Source organism: Bidens hawaiensis, unplaced genomic scaffold (assembly GCF_021521415.1).
Source record: "Bidens hawaiensis isolate Kalapana, Puna unplaced genomic scaffold, B.hawaiensis_p1.1 tig00003988_1, whole genome shotgun sequence".
NCBI lineage: Eukaryota > Viridiplantae > Streptophyta > Magnoliopsida > Asterales > Asteraceae > Bidens > Bidens hawaiensis.
The window spans coordinates 1,391,136-1,398,994 of record NW_027491233.1 but is presented as its reverse complement, the minus strand read 5'-3'; the positions used below and the strand labels follow the sequence as shown (position 1 = coordinate 1,398,994).

General features: G+C 34.4%; 1 pseudogene; it reads left to right on the top strand.

Annotated features, from left to right (window-relative positions):
* The first annotated feature begins 5,127 nt into the window (after nucleotides 1–5,127).
* Nucleotides 5,128–7,636, top strand: LOC143624904 (L-type lectin-domain containing receptor kinase VII.1 pseudogene; annotated as a pseudogene).
* Nucleotides 7,637–7,859: the final 223 nt, after the last annotated feature.

Genomic DNA, 7,859 nt, shown 5'->3' with positions numbered 1-7,859 from the left:
AGCTTGATCCAATATTACTGTTGGGCCGGCCCTGCCCAACAACCGCCAATATCACATGGTTAAAATGATCACGAGGATGAACCCGAGTCACATAACCAGTTTTAATATCTTTATCTATTGAACTCTTTATTTTCTGCGCACTTAGCTTCTTGCGTTCTAAAGAATTTACCAACAACTTTTAGGCATACATAAAATAACCACTAGTTTCTACCCCCAACACAGCAACACTTATTACACTTGGGCCTTGGTCTTTCGTTGTTGGGCCTTATATGTAGATTGGAAATTTGATTTAAATATAGCTTATATCAAAAAGAGTACTCTCTTCTTCATATTTATCATGAAATTGGAAAAAGAAAGAGGAACAAAAAAATAGCTAAACATCCTATTCATTAATCTTGTGTTGTTTTTGTGAGAATGTCACTAGCATTGCTTTTGTGATTATTTGTGAAAGGGTCATTATTTTTATTTGGTAGCTAGGATTTTACCCGACGCGTTGCGTCGGGGCAGGTCGGTTAAATCTGGGTGGTGGTATAACTCAAGCGTTGTCGGTCTCGGGCGTTGAGACGATAAGTCGACTTGAATTCGGTCGGTTTCTTACGGTACCGGAACTAAAACAAATTTGACAGTCGGTTAGTTTTCATTACGGTGGTACCGGTACTATAACAAAAGGCAGTGGCTCTACGCGAATTTCGTCGGTTTTCTTCTCGTTCGTTATGGTATCGGGACTAAAACAAAAAACAAAATTGGTATCCGGTTGGTTTTCGTTATGCTGCCAATATTAAAAAAGAAAATTAAAATTGTGTGGACAAGTCTAGTGCCGCCACTTTGCCCAATAAAGGCTTAGCGACACCAAACTTCTCTTTTATTATATATAATAATTTTTTAAAGAGGTGATCACTACCTTTTTTAACCGGGGAGATGATGTAGAGTAGATTAGTAACATCCAATAAGTTTTGTCATATTTATCTCTTAACATCCACTTAAACCCTCATCAAATCAGTTTGGTCATCTCTATCACTTAAACTCACCGTTTAATGCACACTTAACTTCTTGTGTTCTAAGGAGTTTACAAACGAAAAAAATATTTTTAAGTTTCATAGTGATTTTGTGCGACCAAATATATTTCTTTTCCCAAATTTTTGATTAGTAACCTTATTTTGTCCGGACCCTTTTTTGGATAAGCCGCCAAGCCGTTAAAGTATGACTTCTTTATGTGTCATTTTCTCTTAATAGTCCTCCTTTCATTTTCTCCCGTTTATTAATAATTAAACTCCCTTTGAATTTGAAAGCAAACTAATTTCTAAACTATTCTCCTATTGGCTCATGCGTCATTATTGATATTTACTCGTTGACATTTTTTTATTTTGAAAATTGCGATAATGACACATATGTAAAGAAACGCTTCAAGAAATGAAGAAAAGAAGTTAAATTCAAGCACACATGACGTCTAATATGAACAACTTTTATGATTCCTAAGTTAGACTTAAGCCCAAAACTTACATGATTCCTAACATTACAACAATACAACTTAATTAACAAGTTAATCCGTGTATGCAACTAGTGTTTGCAACTTGTGTTAAGCCCTGGGAGTTGCCTAAACTATCCTTAAATACTGGTCATATGAGAAAAGTGTTACGGTCGATCCTCTTGGCAAAATTATGGCATTTCTCGGGTTGTGCAAGATATATATATATATATAGATGAATACGTTTATGTGGGTTGAAAAGACAGGGCATATAAGATTGCATGAAACTTGGATTTTTGGTGTATATTTTAACTTAAGTTCGTAATGCTATCTGTAGTTTGTTTTCAACTCTTATCTATTTGCTAAAAAAGAATAGTATAACGGCTTACAACTTACAAGTCACATCAAGACACCTAAAACATATATAAGAGTGAAATATCTCATTTGCAAAAATAGTATTAGACATAACATATTAGTTGTGTTGTTTAATTATTATAATCATTTCTGCCATTATTCAGAGATCTTGACTTGATTATATTTCTATTTGTGACTATAATATTGATTGCTGTTTCCAATCTTCATTAACATATAAACTCTGCCATTTTGATTTGTAAATATTTTTATATATAGTTAACTTGCTTTATCGTTAGTAAGGTTAAGAGTTTATATGTTAATGAAGATTGGAAACATGTGAAAACTTCAACTACATCTACAAGCATGTCGAAATTGATAAATGCTGATTAACCTTTTTATTTATGAATTTTTTATTTTCTAATACCATTAATAAATAAATTTGTCATTCAATACTTTGTCATACAACTATTATTGATCACCAACTATTACCAAAGTAAAGCGGCATGGCTTGTAAGCACCTTATCGGTGATAGTACGTGTGATACTGGGTACGTGTCGTGAAAGCCAAGAATTGGCTCACGGTCAACACTTATCGTTCGGCATTCGACAACCAACCCCAAATAAATACAACTCCAAAATTAGTTGTCGATATTTATTAGTACAATATTTGAATTCTATCGCAATAGGATTGTCACCGTTCAGTAATCTAGGGAAAGAAAACGTTAATCGAATTCACCTTTGTTTTCACAAATAGTAACATTGGGTAAATCATGTTCTTTTTAAAGGAAAAAAAGTCATGCTTATATAGTCTCATCATGTTGGGGATTTTTAAAATTATATATTATATAGTAAGATTATAATTTGTTTTATATGTTAATACAAAATCAAATGGAGATTAAATGTTGTTAAAATGTAGTATATATATATAGTTTTCTTAATGAAGACACACATAAAGCTAGGTATTTTTATACATGTGTGATTGCATATATTTGATGATTGTTTGCTTGTGTATACAAGTGTATTGGCGGAGTTACCCTTTGAGCGTCACATGTATTAGTTTTACTTTCAGTATGATTACTTGCTTGTGTATGCATGTGTATTTGAATGACATTGTATATTCGATACACTGGTAAGCACCCCTATATACATCAACAGAGACAAAGTAGATCTAGGACCAATATTTGTATAAGTTAGACATAAAAATGTTGTCTGTCCATAACATCATGACAGTTAAATACATAAAGTTACTTATTTTTGTACTTGAGTATTTAGAAGTGTCTTTTTATTTGCCGATAATAAATGACATGATAAAATTTGAGTATCATTTTTATACGAGTGTACCCCCAAAAATGTTTTTTTGTCTGTCCAGTAGATAATGATATGAATCAAATTTGAGTATCAACTTTTTTTACTTACATGGATCATGTATTATTATCGAACAAAAAAGTTGTATGTGATTAAAAGTAGCGTGTCTATCAAATCTCACAACTATACATGTACGGCATTATTATTAAGGTATATCACACGCACAAACATGCTGCCTTTTTTTCTGTTAACAATGTGATTTTATGATAAATTTCCACTAAGCCCCTTGAAAAAAGTTTTCCACAAAATGATATAATGTTTACCTTATTTTTTCTCTCTTAATTTGGATTTGAAATTCGTTGATATCTCAGGGACAAGGAGATATTATTGAATATGTCATCCATGGAATATGTCAAATGGGACTCCTGTTGAGCTACATTATTGAACTAACGAAAAACTAACCAAAACCAATTAAGGTCAAGTCCGTTCAGTCACTTCACAACAATATATTTTTTCAATTAATTGAAATTTTAAAATGGTCCAAATGAACTTATATTCTATTAAATATCCAGGTTTTATGAAACTTGGTCAAGACAAGTGTTTGAAGATCATTGTCACATTTAAAGCAAAAACCATCAATTTTGATAATTTTATATAATCAAGATTCAGTATCATATATTTTTGTTGCTTTCGATAATCTTCTAAAGAGATTTAAATCTATATAATGTTCGATGAAAATTGTCTACTGCTAGATCTGAACCCTCGACCTCCATAGAGAGTGAACACTTACTATATCATCAGTATCATTGAGCCAAAGGTCATGCTGTCATTTGGTAGCCCTAAATTGTTCATCTCCATTTGCATGAATATAAAGAAGGCATCATGGGCCTAAGCCATTATCATGACATACTAATCATGTTGTTGATTTGCTTCATCCAATCAAAAATACAATTTTTAAGTTTAATGTTGCACATTTACAAACATGTTATGTACGTACATATGTATCAATGATGTTGTTGTCCTAGTGTCCTAATGGTAAAGTGATTCAGTTTGAACAAATATGAACAATAAAGAAACATGAAACGGGGACATGCTTGGTGTTAGCACTTAAGATCTGCCTAAACAATCTTAATGCCCCATCAAATAAACCATCTTGTAACACATGAAACGGACATACTGTGTTGTTGATCCCTTACATGTATATTTTTTATTTTGTTCTCTTAATTGTTTGACCCGTTAAACCGTTTATCTTTTTAAATTTAAAATTCTTTTTTACAAATGTTTCATTTGATGCTTCATTCTTGGCTAGGTGCGTCTTTCATGGTAAGTATGATAATATTAGTGGTAAAAATATATTTTATGAAATAAAGAATTAAAACTTATTATTGGTATGGTGATTATACATGCACTTTGAGAAGAATTAGTTCTTAGTTTTCACATTAACAACAGCCTAAAACTTAAAGCACACAATTCATTTCGTCAAGAAAAATAATATTCCCTCCGTACCATTATAAGTGTCATAGTTTGATTTTTCAAGTCTTTATTGTTTAACTTTGACCGACAATATTTTTGTTTGTGTTATATAATACTTGATGTAAAATATATGAATGGATTGAGTTTTAAATGTATTTTACATTGATATAATTTTTATCAAGTATTATATGACACAAACAAAAATATTTACGATCAAGGTTGTAAAAAAAAGACTTAAAAAGTCAAACTAGAACACCTATAATAAAACAGAGGAAGTAATAAAATAAAAATAACAAAACACCTTACAAATTTGACTTTGAAAACCACAGACACAGAATGACCAAATACTACATGTGTACATCCGTACAAGTCATAACTGTTTAGTACAACATCAACTTAAAAGTTAAAACCCACGAACAATCTACACACATACACATAGTAATAACAATAATTTAAAATTCAACTTCCACCTCCCACCTTTCATTTCCATTTCCATTTCCATTTCCATTTCCATGCTCACCACCGCTTCCTCAATCCCACCACCATGAACCACCACCACCACCTCCTGTTCCTCACCTTCCTCTGCCTATCACCACCGTCATCCGCCGTGGACTTCATCATCAACTCCTTCAACTCCACCACCATCAACCTCTACGGCAACGCCACCATCCAATCCAACACACTCACCCTCACCAACTCCACCACTAGCCAAATCGGCCGTGCTCTTTACCCTTACAAGATACCCACCAAAAACTCATCATCATCATCATCCATCTTACCCTTCTCAACCTCTTTCATCTTCGCCATGGCTCCCACTCGCAACGTCCTTCCCGGACACGGGTTTGTCTTCATTTTCACACCCCGGGTTGGGATCAACAACACAAACTCAGCTCAAAACCTCGGCTTGTTTAGCCGACAAGTCGATGGGGATTCGACCAACCACGTGTTTGGAGTCGAATTCGATGTGTTTAGGAACGAAGAGTTTCGTGATATTAACGATAACCATGTTGGGATTGATGTGAATTCGTTGACATCGGTTAATTCGTCTGAGGCCGGGTATTGGGACGATGATCAAGATGGGGGGTTTCGGGTTTTAAGGCTTAATAGTGGGGAGAATTATCAAGTGTGGATTGATTATAAGGATTTTGTGATTAATGTGACTATGGCGCCCGTCGGTGTGAAGAGGCCTACAAGGAGTTTGATTAGTGTTCCTTTGAATCTTTCGGATGTTTTCGAAGATGCAATGTATGTGGGATTCACTTCTTCGACCGGGCAATTGACTCAGAGTCATAGGATTTTGAGTTGGAGCTTTAGCAACTCTAATTTTTCATTGAGTGATGGTTTGATTACTCATGGATTGCCTTCATTTGTGCTTCCTGGTGAGAGTGTTTACAAGTCAATAGGGTTTATTGTTGGGTTGACTTTAGGGGTTTTCTTTGTTGTGGTGAGTTGTGGTGTGGTTGGGTTTGTTTGGATCAGAAGAAAGATGAGATTAGCGAAAGAGAAAGCGGATATGGAGGATTGGGAGTTGGAGTATTGGCCTCATCGAATTCCATTTCAAGAAATTGATGTGGCAACAAAGAGTTTTAGTGAAGAAAATGTGATTGGAGTTGGTGGTAATGGTAAGGTTTACAAAGGGGTTATTGGTGGCTCGGAGATTGCGGTTAAACGAATTACTCATGACAATAATGATGGTGTTCGTGAGTTCTTGGCCGAGGTTTCGAGTCTGGGAAGGTTAAAACATAAAAGCTTGGTTGGATTAAGAGGTTGGTGTAAGAAAGAAAAAGGAAGTTTGATCTTGGTTTATGACTATATGGAAAATGGGAGTTTGGACAAAATGTTGTTTGAATCCAAAGATAACAAAATATTGAGTTTTGAAGAAAGGATGAAAATTTTGAGAGATGTAGCGAATGGTATATTCTATCTACACGAAGGGTGGGAAGCGAAGGTGTTACATAGAGACATAAAGTCGAGTAATGTGTTACTTGACAAAGAAATGAATGCAAAGTTAGGTGACTTTGGGTTAGCTCGTATGCACCATCATGGTGAAGTGGCTACCACGACTCGGGTGGTGGGAACTGCAGGGTACCTTGCACCTGAGGTGATCAGGACAGGCCGAGCCTCAACACAAACGGATGTTTTTAGTTTTGGGATTCTAATTCTTGAAGTTATATGTGGAAGACGACCCATAACGGAAGGAAACATCCCTTTGGTCAATTGGGTGACCGAGTTAATGCAAAAAGATAAACTTTTTGAGTCTATAGATGAGAAGCTACCGGCTAAGGGTGAGCTAGACCGTGAGGAGGTCGAAATGGTGCTATATTTGGGACTATTGTGTGCGCACCCGGATGCAAAAATGAGGCCAACAATGAGACAAGTTATCAAGGCTTTAGAAGGTAAAAACAAGAATGAAGTAGGTGAAAGGGAAGATATGGAAGTTCACTTATTAGAAAGGGCGAAATCTCAAAATCTATGGTCAAAATATGCTGAAATGCTTAGTGCAGATTCAAAATCATTTTATTCACATCCAACATTTGGGGAGATTAAAGCTGGGATTTCTTCTTCTATGTCACTTTCATCATCTGATATTGTAGAGGGTAGATGAATGTGATATTGTATAGAAATACTACACATGAAAAAAAGTTTCTTTGTTTTTTTTAATGGTTTTGTGATATGGGTTTGTTTTGTTTTGATATTTATTCTTTTTATTTGAATTTTTATATTTTGTGTAGATATGTTTGTTTAGGCACATGCAAATGATGCATTAATGTGACATTTTCTTGAGGCAAAGACTCACGACAACATACCCTTTTAATACACATCGTTTATATACAACTTTAGCATTCTACCCTCTTTCACCCAGTGCTGTAGTTATCACAAGTCGAGCGGTGGGATGAGCGCTAGCGATTTATCAAGGATTGATCGGAATTAATCATAATTAACTGGGATTAACTTGAACTAAGCGGTGATTAATCATATTTAAAAGTTAGACGGACTCTGTTAAAGATGCTCTTTTGCAGATGTTAGATGTTGCTATAATAAGATTGTCTAAACTAATTAATCTAGTAATAGAAGATTAATAATTATCTTATAAGATATAATAAAATATGAAAAGGATAATCAGGAATTTGTTTGATAAGTCAAACATTTAAAAAGTTATAGTTTGAACACATGTGATTGTTTGGATTTTTGTTTGGCTGGAGGCAGCTAATGGAGGAATAATCAAAGCCGTGTTGGTTAAGTATTGATTGTGTTGGATATAT